Below are 26,025 nucleotides of genomic sequence, written 5' to 3' on the forward strand. Positions count from 1 at the left end.
CAATTAAAACCAGTTTTAACCTTCAATCAGAATAACAGTTAATCCACAAACTCACCTAATGTTTGCTTTATTAGAGATTTTGTTGCCTGAAATGATTACCAGTTTAGCAGATCAGTACATTATTCATTACACAGTATATGGTTTCTTTCCCTCGAGCCATCTGCTCATTACAGACAGTTAGATGGACAACACATACACTCTTTGGCTCTCTTGCATATGGTGAATCAAAGAGAATGCCTGTAAATACATAATATTGAATGAAACATTAAAATGATAAATTAATACAAGTGAAATTATGCTCTATATAAAAAATTATGGTTGCATTACGCTTCTCTTCAGACAGGATCTACAGAGGTTATAAAAAGTATTCATTATAATACAGAAATTAAACCTCAGCAAAAATAAGTATTCATTAAAAAGGCACTTAAACTAAGGCCATAGATCCATTCTGATGCTCTAGTGAAGCTCCCCTGAGTCTAGAATTGCCCTCTCAATTAATTCCTGCCAGGGGAGGCAAATTGCAGTGCTGTGTATTGACTGACGCTTTATACTCAGAAAGGGGTGACACAGTGGCGCAGTGATTAGCACTGCTGCCTCACAGCACCAAGGACCTGGGATCAATCCCGGCACTGGGTCCGATCCTGGCCCTGGGTCACTTCCGTTTGGAGTTTGCACATTTTCCTTGTGTCTGCGTGGTTCTTACCCCCACAACCCAAAGATGTGCCGCGTAGGTGGTTTGGCCACACTAAATTGCCCCTTCATTTAAAAAATATAACTTTTTAAAATCTATACTCGGAAAGGCCTGCTACTTTCTCCAGATATTAGATTAGCATTATGGAGGTGATGCACACTCATGGCAAATACGTAACATAAATAATAACGGGTTCAGGGGAGGCTAAATTGGATGAGCGTAATTAGGGTACATGTGAAAATGGGTCTACGGCAGAGGTTCCAAGTACTTGTAGAAAAAAAATCAGAGATTTTTTAAAATTGCCACTAGCTTTCAGCTGTTCTTTTTAATCTTTGTACATCAATTACACGCCAAATTGAAATACACGCTTCACTATGTCGTAATGTAGAGAATCATGGGCTGGAATTGAGTTGGCAGGCTGGGTTGGTGGGGGGGGGGGGGGGGGGGTGTCTTCCCATTCTAGGCTCTTCTTACACAACTTGTTGCTGGGACAACATCCTGTGCCCAAGTCCAATAACCTTCTGAAGAAAGACATTGTCTCCTAACCTTTAACATTTTTGTTCTTTTGGAGCTCAGCTAAATTGATCCCTTCCAGTTGCCAGCTCAATCAGTGGAAATACCTCTTCCCTATTTACCCAATCAAATCCCTCAATTCTGAGCAAACACTTTTCTTCCAACCTTCATTCGAAATAAGGGGCCCCAGCTTCTCTTAAAAAGTAAAGATTTTCATCTCTCTCACATCAATAATCGTTCTTCCCAACGACAATGGAACAAGCTGCCAAAGGAAATAGTCACAGCCCCATCACTTGAAATCTTCAAAGACCCATCTTTGGAATATTTCCAATTAAAAGTTTTCAGGATGTGGTAGCGTGGCCCCTTTAAGGGGCAATCATTCATGGGTTACGTGACTGAACCAGTGCCTATGAGCGCGCAAACATTTTTAAGCGCGGACCTGGCTGTTGGGATTTGGTCAGAGTTAACTTGGGAGTCGAAGATACTAGACCTGTGTAGTAGTTGTACTGTTCTGTACATAAAGCTGTTCTTCGTTAAATAAATCACCGTTGTAATTTAACACTGCCTTTTAGCTTGCCTCACAATATAACAAAGGACTACCATCCCAGAAGACCATGCCTAGTTACGCCAGAACTACCCAAATAAATGTTGGCAAAATATATATTTTTTAATAATCTTTATTGTCACAAGTAGGCTTACATTAACACTGCAATGAAGTTACTGTGAAAAAGCCTCCAGTCGTCACATTCCGGTGCCTGTTCGGGTACATGGAGGGAGTATTCAGAATGTCCAATTCACATAACAGCACGTCTTTCGGGACTTGTGGGAGGAAACCGGAGCACTCGGAGAGGAAATCCAGACCCAGGGAGAACGTGCAGACTCCACATAGATAGTGACCCAAGCGGGAATCTAAGCTGTGAAACAACAGTGCTGCCCACTGTGCTACAGTGCCACCCACAGTATGAATATGGATGTTAGTCCGAGATGCTGACGCAACTAAGGCACCTTTTCAGAGTAAAACGTCAAAAAGTGAACTTAAAAATTTGAACCATGTCTTAACCAGTAAATACTAGCGGTTTATGTATCACCCTTTTGTTTTTGTACTCAATGTCCTGATTTATAAAACCTAGAATTAATTCTATGTATGTTTTTATTTTTATAAAACAATTGGTGACCTGGTCTCCTAGTCTTAAAAGTAGGGCATTTTAAATGCCCTCTGTCTCCCTGCTCCTCAACTCCTTTTGAAGTTTGTTTCAAGCGCAAGTTTTCTTTCAATCTTCCTCATGAAATGCATCAAATCACATTTATCCATATCTATTGGCCAAATCTCCTCCAAGTTGCTTAGAAAAATAATTTAAAACTTGCAGCTCAATTAGTTTCGAACTTTCCAACGCTATCACGGACCATCAAGTACTTTTGAAGTGTAGTAGTAATTGTTATTTGGGTCCTTTTCCCACAGGTAATCACTTACATACAACAATATGGAGGTGTGGTCTACAAAGTTAGGTAATTATAATATAGGTTGCAGACAACTGATCCGGGGGGGGGGGGAGAGAAACCACGGTTTACATTCTTCCTATAGAAACAACATCCATTAATCACTGCTGTTTAGTCCTTTAGCCAACCCTAGCAATGCACATTTTTTTACTGAACTTCTCATTTGAGCAAGATTCCTATGCAGCATCTCAAAGATTCCTTTACTCTACTCCCAGTGTTCCTGTCATAACCTCCAAAGTACATTCCTTTCAGAACTGTATTTTTTTTTAATTTTCCTCACTTTCACCTCCCTTATCCCCACATTAGGGGCTATTTTTCTGCTATGAAGGGTCAGGAGGTTTCTTTAGTAGGAAATGTCCTGTCAAGTACAATTTTCTCTTGGGTTGGGGGCTGTGTTTGGAAGGATAGAGTCTGCCTGCAGTCCCCTAAAATAGATTGGAGGCATCCAAGGGGACAGCAGAGTGCTGAGGTATGCACCGGTTCTCCTGTCCAGGTTGTTTTATTAAATTGTAGGCCCTTTATCCCTCACAAGCCACCACCCCTCCCCCATATACACCCAGGCCATCCCCAATGGCCCCTCATACTCTCCATGCCAACTCATCCCACCAGCCCACATTACTCCTTATAGCCCCCATGTCCACTTAATGCCAACCCATGCTCGCTCACTCACTATCATTGATCCACCATGGGCAGACCCCAGGAGCAATGTTGAGATGAAGTAAAACAAAGGTCTAACTATCTAATACAGTCTTCATCATATTATAAAAACACTCTCATTCATGAAAGCCCATAAGTTTTTTTTTAAATCTCGTATAAACATGCTTCTATTCAAAACCACACAAACATAACAAGTCCTTAATAACCTTGTGTTATAACCTGCCTGCTTACCACTGGCTGGGGACTAATGGAAATCCCACAATCCTTAGGGAGTATGAGATTCCCCAATGAGGGGGGCGGAGAAATCATTAGCAGATTCCCTGCATAAATAGAGCTGGCCAGTATGGAACCAGCTAGAGAGGAGTGAGCAACAAGGAAGTACTGCTGCTGTTGTACATACGTAATTGTAAATAAAGTTACTTCTTTCTATTCTACAAACTCGTGCTGGATTCTTCGTAGCTCTCACAAAACTGGCGACGAAGGTTAAAGTGGATAGCTGTCTACGCTGCTGAAGCCACCTCCCTGGATTTTTGTTGGATACAGGTTGGAAGTTTGTTTCCTGTTGCACCATGCCTCTTTATGGGCGTTTGGATGTCTTTGTTGCTGTGCTGGAAAGTTGGAACCAGTATGCACAACGGATGCATTAAAATTTCTGGGCAAACAACATCACGGAAAACGAGCGCCAGGTGTTTATATTGCTCACCGTCTGTGGCCGCATACATTTGGGGTCATTGGGAGCCTTACGTACCCAGCTGTGCCGGACACCAAGACGTTTGATGAACTTGTGACCTTAGTGGAGCAACATTTTTACCCAACCCCATCCACAATAGTCCAGCGTTACCGGTTTAATACCGCTGAGAGGACGCCAGGAGAATCCCTTGCAGAGTTTCTATCCAGGCCATGCAGGATTGCGGAATACTGTGACTATGTTTAGACTTTGTCAGAAATGTTACGCAACAGTTTGGTTTGCGGTATTAACAACGCGGCCACCAAGAGAAAGTTGTTAGCCGAGCCAACGTTGACTTTTCAACAGGCCATTCAGATGGTATTGACCCACGAGAGTGCAGAACGGGGAGTGCAGGTGCTACAGGGAATGGAGGTGCATGCCTTGGGGCGCAACCCTTTCCACCCAAAAGCGTCTCACCACACGCCCCGCACTTGGGCGGGGCAGCATCCGGATTGATGCCAGTGGCCGCCGGACGTTCTTCCCCGAAGGGAGCCTTCTCCAGAACCGATGGATGAGTAGCCATGTCAGTGTCGGACTTGTGGATGCCGACCCCGTCGCGGATGCCAGTCCTGGGGGCGCCAGAGGCGCCGTCGTTCCGTCAGAAACTGGGGCCAGCCCAGGGGCCGTACCTCCCCATTTGGATGAACCCGTGAGGACTACTCCCAAGGACGTGGAGACGGAGGACGACTGCCTGGCCCCCATTAAGGTGACAGTACGGGTCAATGGTCATCCACTTGGGATGGAGTTGGACACTGGCGCAGCAGTCTCTGATCGTCCAGAGGACATTCAACCACATCAAGCAAGGTATACAGACCCTTACATTAAACGACACACAGGCCAGGTTGGCCACCTACACATGGGAACCATTGGACATTGCTGGAACTACGATGACCCCTGTTTATGGACGCCAGGAAGGGAGTTTCCCGCTTATCGTGGTGCGCGGCCACGGACCCAGCCTGTTGGGTCGGGACTGGTTGCGCCATTTGCAGCTGCAATGGCAGCACATCCTCCAAACAGGTTCTGGAGGGTTGACAGAGGTACTAGGACGATACCCAGATGTATTCCAGCCCGGTTTGGGGAAAATAAAAGGGGCCGTAACCCATATCCAGATCGAACCAGGAGCCATGCCGCGCTATTTCCGGGCGTGCCCGGTGCCTTGCTCGAGAAGGTAGAAGGGGAGTTCACTCGTTTGGAGTCCTTGGGTATCATCAGGCCCGTCCGTTTCGCTGACTGGACAGCGCCAATTGTGCCTATAATGAAGCCAGATGCCACAGTTCGCTTGTGCAGCGACTATAAACTTACAGTGAATACGGCTTCCCGGCTCGACCGACATCTAATGCCTCGCATAGAGGATCTCTACGCAAAGCTTGCAGGCGAACTCTCGTTCACAAAATTAGATATGAGTCATGCCGACCTACAGTTGGAGTTGGACCCTGCCTCCCGGCCATATGTAACTATTAATATACACAGTGGCCTGTATGAACATACACGGTTGACCTTTGGGGTATCCTCTGCCTGCGCTATCTTTCACAGCGTCATGGAGGGCATTTTGAGAGGTTTACTGCGTGTTGCTGTCTATTTAGATGACGTTTTGATTCCAGGGACGTCGGAGCAGAAACATTTGGAGACTGTCCTTAGTCGCTTCTGAGGCTGGAGTCCATTTACGTCGTACAAAGTGCGCCTTTCAGGAGAAGGAAGTGGTCTACCGGGTTATAGGGTGGACCACGAAGATTTGCACCCCGTCGCAGAGAAGGTGCGCATGATTCAACAGGCCCCCATCCCGACTGACACTTCGCATCTTCGTTCTTTTCTTAGCCTCGTAAACTATTACCGGAAGGTCCAACCCAATCTGGCAACTACGTTGGCCTCGTTGCACCTTCTGCTAAAGAAGAATCACACCTGGGTTTGGAGTCAGCCGCAAGAAACCACTTTCCGGCGGGTGAAACAGCAATTGTTGTTGTCTGGGTTACTAACCCACTGTGATTCTGGAAAGCCTTTGCTCATCACGTGTGATGCATCCCCATATGGTATTGGGGCTGTCCTGTACCACAAGATGGAGAACGGTGGCGAGCGGCCAATAGCTTTCGCCTCCCGCACATTGACTGCAGCAGAAAAGAAGTACGCGCAGATCGAGAAGGAGGGCCTGCCGGTGGTCTTTGTGGTGAAACGCTTCCACCAGTACATGTATGGCCGCCATTTCACTATCGTGACTGATCATAAGCCTCTGCTGGAACTTTTCTGAGAGGATAAGCCAATTCTGCCCATTGCCTCTGCACGGGTCCAATGCTGGGCTTTGTTGCTCGCAGCCTACAAGTATTCTCTGGAGCATAAACCAGGGACTCAGGTAGCAAATGCCGACGCACTGAGCCGATTGCCTTTATCGACCGGCCCCATGTCGACCCCGACGACTGGTGAGGTGGTTGCAACCCTAAATTTTATGGACTCCTTGCCTGTCACGGCATCACAGATCTGTGAGTGGACCCAGACAGATCCAGTCCTGTCAAAGGTTCGGCACATAGTCCTGTATGGTGGGCAACATAGACAGCTCCCAGGCGAGTTACGGGCATTTTCCTCCAAGCGGTCAGAATTTAGCGTGGAAAACGGTATCCTCTTGTGGGGGACACGTGTGATTGTCCCGGAAAAAGGACAGGAGCTGGTACTAAGGGACTTGCACAATAGGCATCCGGGTGTGACCAAGATGAAAATGTTGGCCCGGAGTTATGACTGCTGGCCAGGCCTCGACGCTGACATTGAGAAGGTGGCCCAAAACTGCTCCATTTGCCAGGAGAATCAGAAGCTTCCACCGGCTGCGCCCCTACATCACTGGGAATGGCCAGGGCGGCCTTGTGCGTGCTTGCACGCGGATTTCGCTGGCCCTTTTCAAGATCCATGTTCCTTCTATTAATCGATGCCCAGTCTAAATGGCTAGAGGTGCATAAGATAGTAGGCACAATGTCCTGCACAACGATCGAGAATATGTGTTTGTCTTTCAGCACGCATGGCCTCCCCAAGGAGCTCATCACGGACAATGGCACTCCTTTCACAAGTGAGGAGTTTGTGAGGTTCATGAAGATAAATGGCATACGCCATATCCACATTGCTCCATATCATCCGGCTTCCAATGGGTTGGTGGAGCGCGCAGTGCAGACATTCAAAAGGGACCTAAAAAACAGTCTTCCAACGCTATTTGTTTTCGTATAGGACCCTCCACATGCGGTGACTGGGGTAGCTCCCGCGAAACACCTAATGGGCCGGAGACTTCGCACCCACCGTAGCAAAGGTACGCCGCAATCAAGAACGGCACGGGCATGGCCTTTCTCGGCATCGGCCGATTCGGCAGTTTGCGCCCGTTGTCCCAGTGTTCATTCAAAATTTTGTTGGTGATGCCCAGTGGGTCCCTGGCGTTATCTTTCGCCGAATGGGCCCTATTTCTTACCAGGTGCAAGCCCAGGGTCATCTCCAGCACAAGCATGTAGACCACGTGCGGTCTAGAAAGCCGCCTCTTCCAAACATTCCCTGCCCCCGGAACTCACTCCTACAGCCACAGAGACCAGACACAGTGGAGAGTATTCCTCACGATCTTCCTCTGGTGCCGCACTCAAAGCCTGCGCAGGTCGTTGCAGAACCACGTGGAGATAGGGACGCTAAGATGACGGAGGCAGTGGACTCCGACTCCAAGATGGAGGCACAGGACTCTTCAGAGGGGGAGTCCTCGATCCCACAGCCCATGGATGCACAACCATTATGCCGTTCATCACGGAAGCGCCATTCTCTGTCTCGTTACACGCCGCTCTATCCAGCGCCTCATGCAAATGGTGTCCGGCCTCCGGCAAAACAAGTGCGACGCCCTCCTTCGCCAGGGTCTTCGGTGGATTCCTTGGGGTGGGGGCGGTTATAACCTGCCTGCTTACCACTGGCTGGGGACTAATGGCAATCCCACAATCCTGAGGGAGTATGAGCTTCCCCAATGAGGGGGAGGAGAAATCATTAGCAGAGTCCCTGCATAAATAGAGCTGGCCAGTATGGAACCGGCTGGAGAGGAGTGAGCAGCAAGGGTGTACTGCTGCTGTTGTATATATGTAATTGTAAATAAAGTTATTTCTTTCTATTCTACAAACTTGTGCTGGATTCTTTGTGGCCCTCACAAAACCTTGGAACTATCAAAGAGATTGTGAGTATAGGACCCCTCCCTGCGCTGCATTAAGTGGAAAGTTGCCAAGCACTGATAATGAGATAATGATAGCCTTTAGTGAAATGTTAAACAGCTATGATAACTACTAGAACAGAGTTTCACAGACTTATCACAGAATTTACAGTGCAGAAGGAGGCCATTCGGCCCATCGAGTCTGCACCGGCTCTTTGAAAGAGCACCCTACCCAAGCCCACACCTCCACCCTATCCCCATTACCCAGTAACCCCACCCAACACTAAGGGCAATTTTGGACATTTAAGGGTAATTTAGAATGGCCAATCCACCTAACCTGCACATCTTTCGACTGTGGGAGGAAACCGGAGCACCCGGAGGAAACCCACGCACACATGGGGAGAACGTGCAGACTCTGCACAGACAGTGACCCAAGCCGGGAATCGAACGTGGGACCCTGGAGCTGTGAAGCAATTGTGCTAACCACCATGCTCGCATTTCTACAAGCAGCCTGTTTCTCATTTAACATTTTTGAAAGGCTGGGGATCATGCAGTTCGACTGACCTTATTCTCCCCTTCAGCAACATTTACATCGATGGCAAAAATTCATGACTCTCACACTGGAGGTAAGGGCCAAGCTAAATCCAAAATGAGGTTTGTTAAGTGGTCCTGCGAATTCAGGTTCTCCTTCTGTGAGAGTAAAAATTAGATCAGTCAGAAAGTTGGGGGGGGGCGGGGGGGGGAAGGGGTTGAAATCTAGCACCAAATAGTGCCACCTGTGTTGCAATCTCTGTTTGCACAGTTCTATGGGTAACCTGGAAAAGCCACATTTTCTGTGCATCCCAGATGCCCTGCCAAGGTAGAAATGATCGGACTTCTTAAACCATTACACACCTGGTTAGACGCTTAGACAGTGCTGTAATTACAGAATCCTTAGACTGAGACCTAGTGATGCAGAAGAACAGCAGCAATACATGTTCAAGCTACTAGCTGTATCCATGTGCAACCTATCAGTCTAGGTTGGAATTGCATACAGGTGTCAGAGGTAACAGTACTCAAACTCACTGCAATAGGCAGCCTTAAAACAATGTTTTATTGAATTCTAGTCTCAAAAACCCCCCACCAAATAATTAGGTCTAAGCACATTGTGCTAGGTTCTCCATTTTTGTTTGGGGAATGAATACTGCATTCACCTGCACAGCCTAGTTGAGAACTGCCTAAAGTCACCCAATACCTTGTTTACACCAAGTGCAAGCGTCTTGAACCAGGCTTTGTATTAAATCCACTGAGGCAGATTGAGTTGACCCAGTTTTACCAGCTAACTCATCTGGATGTTATTTTTTTTTCCTGTTTGTTCCCATACGTGACCAAGACAAACATTATCCCTTCATCCTCAATTCTTCCCATTTAAGCAAGTGAACAGCATGGACAACAGATTGGAGAATATGAACATGAAACAGTGAAAATAAAAAAGGGGTCACAGATTAAAGGACCACTTCTGCTTCAGCAATCTTGCCCCTAGGAAGGAAGACACAAATCGTTTATGCCAGCAAGTAGAAAATTAGATTTAAGCAGGTACTCAGTCATGCTAACTAAAACCTCCAGTTTCCGATATAAACTGTGCAGCTGTAACCGGCTGTCTGCAACATAACCTCCAGTCATTTTCACTTAAGGAACACAAACCTGAAAGCTATTCTACAATGCAATTCCTGAACCATATTGCAATTAATAGAATAGCAGCATGTGGAATTATATAATACTATCATTTAATTCAGAGAGATTTCTGTATTATACAAAGAAATTACAGATAAATAGTATTTTCTAAAGAAATTGAAAAAACAGAAGGGAAAGCACAGACATGAAAGAAAACAAAATAACTTGTAAAGTCCGAGGAAAAATCAGATGGTTAAATGGCTGGAATGATATTAACACAAGACGATAGAAGGCAAAATGATAGAAATTAAAGTCATTGGATGTGGGAAGAAGTGATGGGCGAAAAGTAAAGCAGGCAAAAAGGAAAACTTGAAAAAGTATACTGAAATGAACCAGGTGCAGATCGATATTGCCCCACTAGCAAGTAGTATGTCCCCATCCTCCCAGCCCATCCAAAAGGAGAAACTGAGAGCTGTCATTAAGGTGTGAAATTAAAGGCAATATGAAGGAACTCTTCCCATTAACCAAACACACAGGTAGGAATGAGTTTGGAAAATTATTCACCAGTTACAGGGAGATGACATTTGCAGTCAAAGTAACCCATTAAGTTTGCAGATTGTCTCTCTAATATAGAAGACAGGTGAAGAGTTGAAATTGTAGGTTAGGTATGTGTTTGGGATACTGACAAGGAGCTGACTGGACATGTATTGTAAATTCTGCGCTTGCAAAGAATGTCCAGGATTTTTAAAAAAGTGTCCTTGACTGAGAAATTAGCCAATTTCGGTGGGATGAAATGGACCGAGCCCAACATTGAAAAAATGGCATCAACAATACGCAGGGGACAAGTAATAAGATGTAAGAAATAGGAACTGGAGTAATCTCTTTGGCCCTTCTTGTCTCCTCTGCCATTCCACAAGATCATTCCTGATCTTCTACATCCATTCTACGTTCCCACACGACCCCATATTCCCTAGGACTAAAACATCTATCAACCTGGGTCTTGAATATACTCAACTACTGAGCATCTACAACACTAGGGTAGAGAATTCCAAATACTCACAACCCTTTTTGTGAAGAAATTTCTCATCTCTGTCCTAAATGATGACTCCCTATTCTGAGACTGTGAACCCATGGTCTAGATTCCCTAGCCAGGGGAAACATCTTCTCAGCATCGGTCATAGATTGCAGGATAGAAATTGACTTTTGAAGCCTCCAGAAAACAGAGGTCAACTAATACATGGAATATGTGAATCACCAGTGTAGGTGGTCACCATTGTGAAATATGATAACAAAACATAACACTAACTAGTATCCAATTCATTCAATAAACCATAGCGCATTAATTTATTGGACAAGCAAAGCATCTTAACCTGGATTATTCATTGCATTGGATAACGCAGAGTTAATCTAATTAATTGAGTGACTTTGGCCATGTCATCATCATATGGATGCCACTCGAGATCAGGGTCGGCACTTTCACTTTCAGATTCATCCCTCCACAACAAATAATCTTCCACTGACTTGGATATTCCACATTTCTGAATGATCTGATGACACTGTAGCATCCCATGATTTGACAATGAAACCACACAATACACGAGGCAGAGCAGCACTCTGTACATGAAGGATTTCTTCTCCATCAGTCATTCACCTATTTCATTTGGAGTGAACATGATCTCTCAATAGCTTGCTGAAGCACACATCCAAATGTCAATATTCAAGCACCTCTCAATCTCATTTAGACAGGATCTGAACATGTCCCAGATGAACAAGCTGCATTCTTTTATAGTGGCCACTGGGACACCTATTCCATGCATTATCAATCCTAACTTCACTCCATCCTCGTCCACTCAACCGTTGTCTTGCACATGTAAAAAAGGTTCCTGCAGGCAACTTGATGTTCAACAGGGTTTTACGATTGAAAATTATAATAAGCATTGATTTCATTCCATCAGCAATGCAGGCTAGTACCAATGAGAATCTTGTCTTTTCTTGTCCTGTCTTTCTTTCCAGAATTGGTTTCGAGCCTTTCCACTCCACGGTTCGGCTGCTGGGCATATCGAAATTCATGGGCACTTCATCCATGTTGCCATGTGATTAATGGATCCTTGTGTGGGTGCCACTTTGTGATTATGATAGCGATGATGTAACCATTCCAATACATGCTTCTCAGGGTCAGGCCAATTGCTGGTCGCAGTGCCCAAGGTGCATTTCGTTTGGGGCATTTTCTTCAGGGTGGATTTGCCTTCTTTTCTCTCACTAGTTTTTCACCTTCACCGAATTCCCTCGCTGCAGCATAGTTTTTTGACAAGTTAGCAAATGTTACGGCTTTTAGCTTGAAGTCAGCTTCGTACTTCATTCTTTTTGTTGATGACCCATTGCTGCTCATCGGTCACCAAGCCTGGCACAGTCTGCTCTGCGCGTGCATGTCTTAAACCCCAGTGTAACTTCTTCACACACAGTCTGTTTTGCCTGCTGGATCCCATGCACGCACTTGCAGTACAAGGTAAGTAAAACATGCATTGCTGGCATGAAAAATTGAGGCCTATTATTAATGAACCCCCTTACAAATGTTATATGTTTCAATTAGATTACTTAATTCTTCTAAACTCCAAGAAATCTAAACCTAGGCTGTTCGATCTCTGCTCATAAGATACAGTAGTCCCCTCATTTCATGAACCATTCTAGTAAACCTGTGTCGAAGTCCCTCTAAGACAAGTATTAACACTTTTAGGCAACATTATCAAAACTCCTCAATCCTCCAGGTGTGTGTGGCTTCACCCATGCAGTAAGACTTTTTTCTTTTCATACTCTGACTTTCATACTCCCTTTGCCTTCTTGACTGTTTACTTGCTGTATATGCATGTTAACTTGGTGATTCATGTATAAGGACACCCTATTCACAGTCACAAGGTGCACAATATGTGGGCTAAATATATTTTTTCTCGGCGTAAAGAATTGTTTCAAGGCTAGGGGGGAAACATATTTTTTTCAAAAGGGTGTATTTCAGAATAACATGAAAATTCTGTATTTTTAGAAAATAAGCAAAAAAGATTAGAAATGCTAAGATGCAGGAAGTCAACATAAGACTGAAGTAGATGGGTGAATGTAAAATGGATAGTTGAAAGAAGGGATGGGACTATTTATGAGAGAAGTGGAGGATATTGTACATAAAATGATGACGAAGACGCTTATTGATTTATTTTTAACAGAGAAGGGTGAATGTGGGTCTGATGGGAACACGGAGGAACATATGGAGAGATAAATACTCATAAAAGAGGTGAAAGTAGAAATGTTGACAGGTCAAGGTAGCATGCATCCTAGAATACTCAAGATTGGGAAAGAGATAACTCATGCATAATTTTCCCAAAACGCCGGAAATGAAAACTCCATCCGACTATTGGCGACAGCCATTGCCACTCAAAAAATGAGAAATAGACAAGCCAGGAAATTACAGACCAGAGGTCTTACTACAGTTATGACAATGATCAGACATGGCATTACAGAAAACAGAAAGTGTAGAAATACGAGTGGGGAGATGGTTTTAGAAGGCAGAATGTAAAATGGAGTATGAATATTTTCTAGATTGGCAGATGTTGGATTACTTACTGATGCGACCATCAATTCACACGAGACGGAGAGTTGAAGTGAACAGTGGTTTTAATCAGCTAGAATTGTGCCTGCCTGCGACTGCTCTGTACTGAGAGCCGCCTGCAGGCAGCAGATCTATATACCTCCCCCCGAGGGGGCGTAGCCAGGGGCAGAGCCCACAAGGGCACCAACATAGTACAGTGTACTATAATGTAATACAGTGGTGAATGGTTGCTGTAATACATTCACCACACTTACATAAGCAACTAGGACAGAGGTACAAGATGAATAATATTGAAATCTACCAGTTAGTGACTTCCGGTTGCGGCGATGCGGAGCTAAGCCGCACATTTTGGCAGCTCCCGCGACAACGGACTTTCGGGCTCTCCAGAGGAGCCCCAACGGAATTTTTAAAAAATTGATCCCATGTGGGAAGGTGCAGTAAGGTCCCCCCTTACGATATATGGCCAAGATCAGCGGTGGAGCGGCGGAAATAGAGGCTCTGGAGCAGCGGCAACATCGAGGGGGAAAAAGCAAGATGGCGGAGGGCGGAGAGCGAGCAGCATGGGGGCCTGACCAGCAGGAGTTCCTTAAGCGCTGTGTGGAGGAGCTGAAAAAGGAGGTGCTGGCGCCAATGCTGTTGGCAATCGAGGGGCTGAAGGAGACCCAGAAGACCCAGGCAGTGGAGCTTCGTGAGGTGGAAGACAAAATGAATGACAACGAGGACGAGATCCTGGGCCTGGCGGTAAAAGTGGAGGCACACGAGGCGGTGCACAGGAGGTGGGTCGAGAGAATTGAGGTCCTGGAAAACAGGTCGAGGAGAAAGAACCTCCGGATTCTGGGTCTTCCCGAAGGAGTGGAGGGAGCTGATGCTGGGGCGTATGTGAGCACGATGCTCCATGCGCAAATGGGAGTGGAGGCCCCTCCGACCCCCCTGGAGCTGGAAGGGGCTCACCGGGTCCTGGCGAGGAGACCCAAGGCTGATGAGCCGCCAAGGGCGATAGTGGCAAGGTTCCATCGCTTCGTGGACAAAGAAAGTGTGCTGAGATGGGCCAAGAATGTGCGGAGCAGTAGATGGGAGAACGCGATGATCCGAGTATACCAGGATTGGAGCGCGGAGGTGGCAAGGAGGAGAGCTGGCTTCAACCGGGCCAAGGCGGTGCTGCATTAAAAAAAAGAGTCAGGTTCGGCATGCTGCAGACTGCACGACTGTGGGTCACTTTATCAGGACCGACACCATTATTTTGAAACGTCAGAAGAGGCTTGGACCTTTATTCAGACGGAAAAACTGGACGCGAACTGAGGGGATGTGGTTGTGGGGGGAGATGTTGGTTGTATATGGGGTTGTAAATACGGGTAAAGAATACTCCTAAAATGTCCCTTTTTTTTCTTCTTTTCTGTAGACGAGATGATGATGAAGGGGAATATGGGCATCGGTGCTGGAGGGAGGTGAGACTCGGGGATGAGGGAACTGGAATTGTGGCCGCAACAGGAGCTACGTCACAGGGGGCGGGGCTGGTTTCAGGAAAGCGCAGATTTTTTTCCCGCGTAAAAAAGGAGGGGGGGATGGAGGAAGGTATGGAGGAGGAGAGACTCCCACACGGGGGAGATCAACGGGAAGGCGGGGGAAGCCGGGGTCAGCAGACGCCAGCTGACTCACGGAAGTAATATTGGGGGAGCAAAAGAGCTGGATGTGGATCTAGCGGGCGGGGGGGGGGGGGGGGGGGGGAATTCTAGGGTTGCTGCTGCACTGTCCGAGGGGGAACCGAAAATGGAAGAGGTGGTCGGGGCAGGGCTTCCCCGCCTGGGGGACTGGACGAGCACGGGACTGGCCTAAGATAGGAGATGGCTAGTCGGCAGGGGGGGGGAGGGGTAACCCCCCAATCCGGCTGACCACGTGGAATGTGAGAGGCCTAAATGGGCCAGTTAAGAGGGCCCGAGTGTTCGCGCACCTAAAGGGACTGAAGGCAGACGTGGTCATGCTTCAAGAGACACGTTTGAATGTGGCAGATCAGGTCAGGTTAAGAAAGGGATGGGTGGGACTGGTGTTCCATTTGGGGCTGGATGCGAAGAATAGAGGTGTGGCAATACTGGTGGGAAATCGGGTTTCGTTTGAGGCCAAGAACATAGTAGCGGACCAGGGAGGCCGATACGTGATGGGAGTGGTAGGTTGCAGGGGACGGAGGTGGTACTGGTGAATGTATATGCCCTGAACTGGGACGATGCTGGATTCATGAAACAGATGTTGGGGCGTATTCCAGACCTGGAGGTAGGGAGCTTGATAATGGGTGGGGATTTTAACAAGGTGCTGGACCCAGCATTAGATCGTTCCAGATCTAGGACGGGGAAGAGGCCGGCGGCGGCTAAGGTGCTTAGGGGGTTTATGGACCAGATGGGGGGAGTGGATCCGTGGAGATTTGCCAGGCCTTTGGCCAGAGAATTTTCCTTTTTCTCCCACGTACATAAGGCCTACTCCCGGATAGATTCTTTTGTTCTGGGCAGGGCGTTGATCCCGAAATTGGAGGGAACGGAGTATTCGGCCATAGCCATTTCAGACCATGCCCCGCATTAGGTGGAGTTAGAGCTGGGGGAGGAGAGGGACCAACGCCCGTTGTGAAGGTTGGATGTGGGACTGCTGGCAGACGAGGAAGTGTGCGGGAGGGTGCGGGGGTGCATTGAAAGGTATCTGGAGGCCAACGACAACGGGGAGGTGCAGGTGGGAGTAGTATGGGAGGCGCTGAAGGCGGTGGTCAGGGGAGAGTTAATCTCCATCAGGGCTCATAGGGTGAAGAGAGAGGGCAGGGAAAGGGAGAGGTTAGTGGGGGAGATTTTAAGGGTGGACAGGAGCTACGCAGAGGCTCCTGATGGGGGACTACTTAGGGAGAGACAAAGTCTCCAGACGGAGTTCGACCTGTTGACCACAGGGAAGGCAGAGGCGCAGTGGAGGAAGGCACAGGGGGCGATATATGAATATGGGGAGAAGGCGAGCCGGATGCTGGCACATCAGCTTCGTAAGAGGATGGCAGCAAGGGAAATAGGCGGAGTCAAAGATGGCAGGGGAACTACGGTGCGGAGTGCAGGGAAAGTGAATGAGGCTTTTAAGGCCTTTTACGAGGAACTGTATAGGTCCCAGCCCCCAGGGGGAAAAGAGGGGATGCGGCGATTCTTGGACCAATTGAGGTTCCCAAGGGTGGAGGAGCAGGAGGTGGCTGGTTTGGGGGCGCCAATTGGGGTGGAGGAGCTGGTTAAAGGGCTGGGGAGCATGCAGGCAGGGAAGGCCCCGGGGCCGGATGGGTTCCCGGTGGAGTTTTATAGGAAGTATGTAGACCTGATAGCCCCGTTGCTGGTAAGGACCTTCACTGAAGCAAGGGAGAGGGGGCCATGGCGTTAAGGGAGTCAGGGAAATGGAAGGGGGTGGTTCGAGGGTAGAGGAACATCGAATGTCGCTGTACGCAGACGACCTGTTGCTGTATGTGACGGATCCAGTGGAGAGGATGGTTGAGGTAATGCAGATCCTACGGGAGTTTAGAGACTTTTCGGGCTATAAGCTCAATGTGGGAAAGAGTGAGCTCTTTGTAATCCATCCGGGGGACCAGGGAAGAGGGATAGACGACCTACCGTTGAGGAGGGCGGAAAGGAGCTTTCGATACTTGGGGATTCAGGAGCTGGGGGGCACTGCACAAACTTAATTTGACGCGGTTGGTGGAACAGATGGAGGAGGATTTTAAAAGGTGGGACATGTTGCCACTCTCGCTGGCGGGTAGGGTATAGTCGGTTAAAATGGTGGTCCTCCCGAGATTTCTTTTTGTATTCCAATGCCTCCCAATTGTGATTACTAAGGCCTTTTTTAAGAGGGTCAGCAGAAGCATTATGGGATTTGTGTGGGCGAGCAAGACCCCGCGGGTAAGGAGGGGGTTCTTGGAGCGTAGCAGAGATAGAGGAGGGTTGGCGTTGCCGGATTTGGGTGGTTACTATTGGGCAGCCAATGTGGAAATGATCCGTAAGTGGGTGATGGAGGGAGAGGGGGCGGCGTGGAAGAGGTTGGAGATGGCGTCCTGCAAAGGAACGAGCCTGGGGGTGCTGGTGACGGCACTGCTGCCGCTCTCGCCGACAAGGTACACCACGAGCCCGGTGGTGGCGGCAACGCTAAAGATCTGGGGGCAGTGGAGACGGCACAGGGGTGCGACGGGAGCCTCGGTGTGGTCCCCGATCAGAGACAACCATCGGTTTGTCCCAGGAAGGATGGACGGGGGGTTTCAGAGCTTGCATCGGGCAGGGATTAGAAGAATGGGGGACCTGTTCATTGACGGGACGATTGCAAGCTTAGGGGTGCTGGAGGAGAAGTTTGGGCTACCCCCGGGAAACAATTTCAGGTACACGCAAGAGAGGGCGTTTGTGAGGCGGCAGGTGAGGGAATTTCCGCTACTCCCGGCACAGGGGATTCAAGATAGGGTGATTTTGGGCGTATGGGTCGGAGAGGGCAAGGTGTCGGCGATATACCAGGAGATGAAAGAAGAGGGGGAGGGTTTGGTAGAGGAGCTGAAGGGTAAATTGGAGGAGGAGTTGGGGGAGGAGATTGAGGAGGGGTTATGGGCTGATGCCCTAAGTAGGGTTAATTCCTCTTCCTCGTGTGCCAGGCTTAGCCTGATACAATTTAAGGTGGTTCATAGAGCGCATATGACGTGGGCGAGGCTGAGTCGGTTCTTTGGGGTGGAGGACAGATGTGGGAGGTGCTCAAGAAGTCTGCCGAACCATGTTCATATGTTTTGGTCATGCCCGGCACTGGAGGGGTTCTGGAGGGGAGTGGCGGGAACAGTATCTAAGGTGGTGAAAGTCCGGGTCAAGCCAAGCTGGGGGCTAGCACTATTTGGAGCAGTGGACGTGCCGGGAGTGCAGGAGGCGAAAGAGGCCGGCATTCTGGCCTTTGCGTCCCTAGTAGCCCGGTGAAGGATCTTGCTAATGTGGAAGGAGGTGAAGCCCCCCAGCGTGGAGGCCTGGATAAATGATATGGCAGGGTTTATCAAGTTGGAAAGGATAAAGTTTGCCTTGAGAGGGTCTGCGCAGGGGTTCTACAGGCGATGGCAACCGTTCCTAGACCATCTCACGGAGCGTTAGATGAAGGTCGGACAGCAGCAACAGCAACGCAGCGGGGAGGAAGGGGGGGGGGTTCTCTGTGGGGCATTTGAGCAAGAAAACACATGAATGATCCGGAAACTGATATGTACGGGAAGAATCCAATGTACAAAGTTCTGTATCTTATTGACTTGCCATGTTCACGTCTTGCCACGCGAGTTCTCTTTCTTTTCTTTGTTATGGGTGGGGTGGGGGGGGGGGTTTGTTTGTAAGGTGGAAAATATTGTTGAAAAATTCTTAATAAAGACATATTTAACAAAAAAAAAGAAATCTACCAGTTAGTTTAGAAAGCAAGGAAACTATGAAAACAATGCAGAAGGGCAGCAGACTAGTGGGGATGATAGATAAAGTGCAGAGAACAATAAAAATAAACACATCTTAGATGATAACAGTACTCGCAAAATGACAAATTTCTCAACAGAATCAAGGTATAAATACATGGATATTTAATGGTATGAATACAGGTAGGAAAGGCCATTTAAAAAGGCAACTAGGATTCTAGACTTTATACTAAAACATACAAAAGAGTAGAGCAGGAAAGGAAAGTTTGCTGTATTGCAAACAATGTTTGCATTAAAGGTGTCCAGGGCCACCAGAACAAGAATGTGTATGTGTGTGTGGGAAACAGAGAGAGCCAGTGCAGACTCGATGGGCTAAAAGGCCTCTTTTGCTGTACCCATTTTATAAATTCAGGCCATCCAAGTGTAGGGAAGATTTGGAGCTATGGTAAGAATACAGCAAAGATTATGATACCAAAACTGTGAGCTTATGGTTATTCATTTAAAACAAAACAAAACATTAAGGCTTTTTCACTGGAAGAGGTTAAAAAGGAAGAAATTGTGCAAGATATTAAAAGTTGAAAAAGTGAAAAATTGTAACGGTTTCCACGGATTAATAAATCAAAAAGGTGCAGACATTTAGGATCGCATCATGAAAAGAAAAGGGAAGAGAATTAGAAGAATTTTAGAAGGATTTCCAGCACTCTCCAGCGATTGGGCAGGGAGGGATGCAGGACAATGGGATTACTTTGGAGTACACCTTGCAAGAGCCAGCTCAGTCACAACGGTTCCTCCTCTCATTCCAGTGTAAAGTGGTTTTAGAGAGAAAGACGGACAAATTGATGGATTGGCAGAACCAGAGAGAGAGAAAGAGTGCGATAGATATAAATAGATAGATAAGTCAAATTGCCATTGACCTAGATTAGAAACATAATGCACCAGAGAGGGGAACATTTCCAAACAAAGTTCATTTACTCAACAGGAATAAATTAGTCTCAGAAATATACAAAGTAAATCAATTCATTAACTTACTGGAGGATAAAAACAAATTACTGCAGATGCTGGAATCTGAAACAAAAACAGAAAATGTTAGAAAATCTCAGCAGGTCTGACAGCATCCATGGAGAGAATAGAGCTAACGTTTCAAGTCTGGACGATTCATCGTCAAAGCATCAAGTCATCCAGACGCAAACAGTTAGCTCTGTTCTCTCTCCACAGATGCTGTTAGATCTGCTGAGATTTTTTCCAGCATTTTCTATTTCATCAACTTACTTCTGTTTTTTGCCTCTCAGAGAGCACCAGCAAATGCAATTTCCCCTCATTTGTTTTGTGACTCTGGTGTTCAGGACATACTATTATCTGGGAGTAGAAGCAGCAAAGCAGTCTTTTGGATTGGATTGGATTTGTTTATTGACACATGTACTAAGGTACAGTGAAAAGTATTTTTCTGCGAGCAGCTCAACAGATCATTAAGTACATGAAAAAAGGAAATTTAAAAAAATACGTAATAGGGCAACACAAGGTACACAATGTAACTAGATTCCACCAGCATCAGGTGAAGCATACACGGGTGTAATATTAATCAGGTCAGTCCATAAGAGGGTCGTTTAGGAGTCTGGTAACAGTGGGGAAGAAGCTGTTTTTAAGTCTGTTCGTGCGTGTTCTCAGACTCCTGCCCAATGGGAGAAGTTGGAAGAGTGAGTAGGCCGGGTGGGAGGGGTCTTTGATTATGCTGCCCGCTTTCCCCAGGCAGCGGGAGGTGGTTCCCACCTCCCTCCCTTCTAAGGCTGGTGACAGAGTCAAGTCAGCCCTTTCTCCAGCCGAGCAGTGGATACACATGATCTCAGATGCATTTTCCAAATGCAGTAAGAACGATAGGGACTTTTGAGGTCATTTCAAAACAAGGACAAAGCAGGACATCATGAAATACACAGGGGCACTAAGCATTTGTAATGAACATCCACAGGTATGAACTGGAAATGGATTTCTCTCCTGGATGCCTCACAGTAGGACCTGCGAGGGTTTGCAAACCTAGCCACAAAACACTCTAATTTTTTGGCATGCCTGCTTTCAGGAAGGTATTTAAGTTAATAAAATGCTTTGCCTGACAGCTGCACACGCCTTTGACTGCTTTTACAAATGTAAATTTTGTATATTTTTAAGTAACGAGTTCAGCTATGTCATCAGTCTACAATTTTCCTGGATGTCATGCCTAATATATATGTATGGACTAAGTTCTCAATTTATGTCAATGCTGGGATAAATTGGGGAACTTATTTCATTTTTTTTAAAACTAGCTACAGTTAAAATTGGAATATCCCTCACCAAGATTCATATTGGAGGCAGAAATCAGTCTGCAAATCAATCAAGATTGGAATAATTTGAAATTAATCAAGATCGCCCCAAGTGCAGAAACAGTGAAAAGTGTTTCTTTCTCTGAACATTAGCAAACAATTGCAGATTCATATTCCAGGCAATAATCCTTTTTATGAAAGCTCCCATAGTCCCAGATGACCATAAGCCGCTCTCCCTTTGAGAGAAAGAGAGCTGACTGGTGGTGTTTTAACGTGAGGGTCATCACACATCAGGCAAGGGACAAGGTTGACAAGGCAGGGCCTTCATCAATAACCTCAGCCAGTATGAGAATTGAACCCGTGCTGTTGGCGTCGCTCTGCATCCTGAATCAGCTGTCCAGGAACTGAGCTAACCGACCACCCAAACCGTTATATATGATGCCTTTGACTACAAGCTATTAACTCTGGAATTCACTTGTTGTTGTGACAAAAACATTTCACACTCTTGTTTGATAAACTGGAACTTGAATAAGCCTGTGTTGTGTCGCCTATTAAGTTCCACAAAGAAAATACACAGGCCGCTCCTGCCCCCAAAACAGCAGCAGGTCCGATACTAAAAGCAGCATAGTTCTGCAAGGGTCGACAGTTTACTACTGACATAACCCAGTTTTGTAAATTATGCAGCTATTGGAATTCAGTGACTTTAAATAATTGGTGCCACACAACTTAAACCCTTGTAAAGTGCTACAATTCCCACAGGGATCCGCAAACCAAAGAACCAAATTTACTAAACAACCCACGAATGAAGCAATTAGGGGGCAAGTTTTCACTTTTGCAACTTTAACACTAATCAGAATCAACACAAATCAAACATGAAATAACAGACAAATCATGCTTGGTACGCACTACAAATTACATGTGGAATAGTACATACAAAGACTATCCTGTGAACAATGTACCATATGGCAAGGTGGTGCCAGAGCGTGACGACTCTCAGCGAGCTCTCTCACACAGATCCTCTTCTAATCTCTTATAACAATACTAACCTTTTAAAACTTAATTCTAACACTAACACTTGTGTTTGGGTTTGATGCCTTCTAAGGAATCCACCAAACACGTAAACCTGTCCAAACCAGGATCTTTATTGAATTACACGTGGTAAGAAAGTGATCTGTTGCAGAGCAAGTTATCATGGAGTCTCTTTGTACTCCTCTGGAATTACACCCAGCACGACTATTCACCTGTATGTCTTACTACCATCTCCTCTATTCATCTTCTAATGATGGCCGGATGTGTCTCCACTTATATGGGAGTCCCTGGTCACATTACCATGGTCTTGAGACCCATGGGGTGTCTGCACCGCCACCTGCTGGTTGGAGATCACACACCATCCAACTATGATATTGCTTACAGGCATATCGCCACAAAACTGTCTCTAACTTTTCTCTTTTATGTTCTCTTGCAGGTTTGAAGATACTCAGACGACCGTGGACTGGACCAGATGACCCAATCTGACTAGGCAGGTCTTCTCTAATGGCCCAACCTGGAAGTGGAAGAGGCCCAACCCGGAAGTCCAACCCCGACCTCGCGCAGGACCCAACCCAGCCCTCGGAGCGCCCGACCTGGCCTGAGCACCACCCCAGCCTCGGACCACCCGATTCAGCTGCCAGCACGCCTGACCCGCCCCCCTACCATGAGGTCCGGCCCGACCCGACCCAGAGAGGCCCACCCAATGCCCGACTTACCGGAGGATGGAAGGAAGAAGAATCCGCATGGAGGCCCGACCAGGCCTATTCCAAGGCCCGACTCCAGGAGTGCCCAAACAGACCACCAACGCTGGAACAGAACATGAGGCCCGGCCCAACCTGACCCAGTAAGCCCCTGCCTGCGACCCAAACCTGGACTAAAGACCCCTAAAATTGTGGAGACCCCATGCGAGAACCGAACGCGGCGCAAGGTAGACCCGTACTCGCTGATCCCCGGGGCCCGACCAGATTGCAAACATGGCCCCCTGGCAACTCCAAAATTGCAATCAGTGCCCAGGACCCTGCCAGATGCGACCCTGAAAACGAAACCAGCGCCACGTCCCTGCCAGACTCAGTCACCTATCTCCCATAAGGTCAGACTTTTCCCACTGGATCCTGGGACCTTCCAGAAGCAGCTGGCGACCAAGGAAGCAAGGGAAACGTAGCGGTCTGCAGATGAGGCTAAAACAACGCGATATTAAGATTCCTCTCCCTAGCATAGTCCTGGCAAATGTCCAAGTGATCGAAAACAGGCTGAACAAACGTAACACTAGACTTACCTCTCAGAGGAAAGTAAGAGACTGCTGTGTGCTATGTTTCACAGAGACCTGGCTCACCCCCCGCCTCACCTGACTGTGCCATACAACCGGAAGGCTTTTCAATACACCAGATGGATGCATGGCGTCATCAGACAAAGCGAAGGGTAGATGGGTTTGCCTCCTCATCAACTCCCCCTGGTGCTCAGACGTGGCGACCCGGACCATCCCCACACCCCCACTACTTGCCTTCAAACAACCGTGCAACCTCAAACAGACCATTGTTTGCAGCACAGTACCCAGCCTTTAGGAAAACAGCGACCATGATACCACACAACACTGCCATGGCAACCTCTGCAAGACGTGCCTTGTTGGACAGTTGTGGGTAGAGGAAACTTGAAGCCAAAAGTCAGAGAAATCCAGCTTTAAAACAGTGTCACAAGACCATTCCGGAAGGCTGTCTTGCTCTCTCCAGGTCAGCCATGTGAGGATATCATCAAGGCTCCTAAAGGGCTTTCGTATCCAGTTGAACTTGGTGTCAAGGAAGGACTTGCATAGCCGTGCTTTCAAACTTTGCTTGTGTTCTCTGATGTCATGCTTCACATTGTTGGGTAGCTGCATTTCTGCCGTGACCACAAAATCGCAAACGAGTCGTAATTTGACTGCTCAAGTCGTTTGGCCCACAACTCTATTTTATTGATCATCACTTCTATTTTGTCCTGCACATGAAAATTTACACAGATTTATCCCTGAAGACTCAAACTGAGTCCATTTAAGTGACCAAAAATATCTGCCACATGTGCTGATTTGGCAAGCCACTGAAAATCATTGAAGCGTTGAGAGTTCAAACTTAATTTCATCATGCAACATGAAAAAATCGTCAGGAGAGCCAGCAGACCTCGGTAAGCAGAAGTCGTTGCTGGTGATCACTGCCCATCTCGTCACATAGAGCTGTAAATATTTCCTAAATCAGTGGCCGGGCCTTGATAACTGTGGTAAATACCATTGGTCACACACTACGTGTATTACGGTACTGCCACTGTTCTACAGTTAACACAGTAAATCCCTGCCTGCTGGCTCCTCCCAGCAGGCGCTGTATAAAAGTGTATGCTCTCCTGTTCTGCTTCCATTCTGGTTCCAGCTGCAGGAGGCTCAACATCTAGAGCAATAAAGCCTCAATAGTTTCACCATTTCATCTTGTGGTCATTGATGGTACATTAATAACATCAACTGTTTTAACTGCTACCTCCAAAAACGCTATGAGATCAGCATGCATTTTCTTTGCAGCTAATGCCTCCCTATGGATGCAGCAGTGAATGGATGTTAATAAGCTTTTAATAATATTTATTTCACAAGTAGGCTTACATTAACACTGCAATGAAGTTACTGTGAAAAGCCTCTCATCGCCACATTCCGGCGCCTGTTCGGGTACACTGAGGGAGATTCAGAATGTCCAAATTACCCAACAGCATGCCTTTCGGGACTTCTCGGAGGAAACCCACGCAGACACAGGGAGAACGTGCAGACTCCGCACAGACCCAAGCCGGGAATCGAACCTGGAACCCTGGCGCTGTGAAGCAACTGTGCTAACCACTGTGCTACCAAGCCACTGCTCTTAACTGGGTAAGAAGCCGAGAGTGTTGGCCTAACATCACACGGGCCCCATCTGTGCTAACTCCTACCCATTTTACCCAATCAATCCCATTTTGAATTATGAAAATGTTCAACATTTGAAAAATGGGCTTTGCAGTTGAACATGTGGGCAAGGATTTACAAAAGAGAAAGTCCTTATGTATCTCTGTACTGACCAGTGATTCATCTAGTTGCAGTGCATAAAATCAACTTGCTTGTATTCTCGCTGTTATCTGATCACTCACCTTGTGGGCCATCTCATTGATTCTGTGTTGGACAGTGTTACCAGACAATGAAATTATGTTAATTTGCCTGCAGGCCTTCTCTCCCAGCTAACATCCTCCAGTTCCTTAGCCGCTGGCAATATCAACTCCTCCCAGAATGTGTGCTGCCTCGGTCTCTGCTACCTGATACGAGGCCTCCACCGTTTCAGCATTATCATTGCCTGTAGATGATCAGGCTTGAAGGGCCGAATGACCACCTATTTTCCATGTGCGGTCCGTAATTTTCTTGCTACTCTGAAATTCTTTTGCGCTTGCTTGGATATGTAAACCTTGGGCAGCACAGTGATGTAGTGGTTAGCACTGCTGCCTCAGGGCACCGAGGTCCCAGGTTCGAACCCGACTCTGGGTCACTGTCAGTGTGGAGTTTGCACATTTTCCCAGTATTTGCGTGGGTTCCACCCCCACAACTCAAAGATGTGCAGGCAAGGTGGATTGGCCACGCTAAATTGCCCCTTAATTGGAAAAAATGAATTGGATACTCTAAATTTATTTTTTTAAACTAAAACATTTTTGAAAAACAAGGAAATGGTTGGCAACCTCCCTTTTGCCTCAGGCTGCCCACCAAACCAAATGCCAGAAATCTGGCTGCTGCTTTGTACCTTTACTCAATGAAAGTTCAGAAACTTAACACCAATTCAGGGGATCAGTGT

At 47.0% G+C, this 26,025-nt stretch overlaps 1 protein-coding gene across 5 annotated transcripts in view; it reads right to left on the minus strand.

The window, feature by feature from the left end:
* The window catches only part of pacsin1b (protein kinase C and casein kinase substrate in neurons 1b), a 472,183-nt gene that overhangs the window by 252,090 nt on the left and 194,068 nt on the right, over positions 1-26,025 (minus strand). The gene's annotated exons all lie outside the window — the stretch shown is intronic.

Source organism: Scyliorhinus torazame, chromosome 17, assembly GCF_047496885.1.
Source record: "Scyliorhinus torazame isolate Kashiwa2021f chromosome 17, sScyTor2.1, whole genome shotgun sequence".
NCBI classification, from domain to species: Eukaryota; Metazoa; Chordata; class Chondrichthyes; order Carcharhiniformes; family Scyliorhinidae; genus Scyliorhinus; species Scyliorhinus torazame.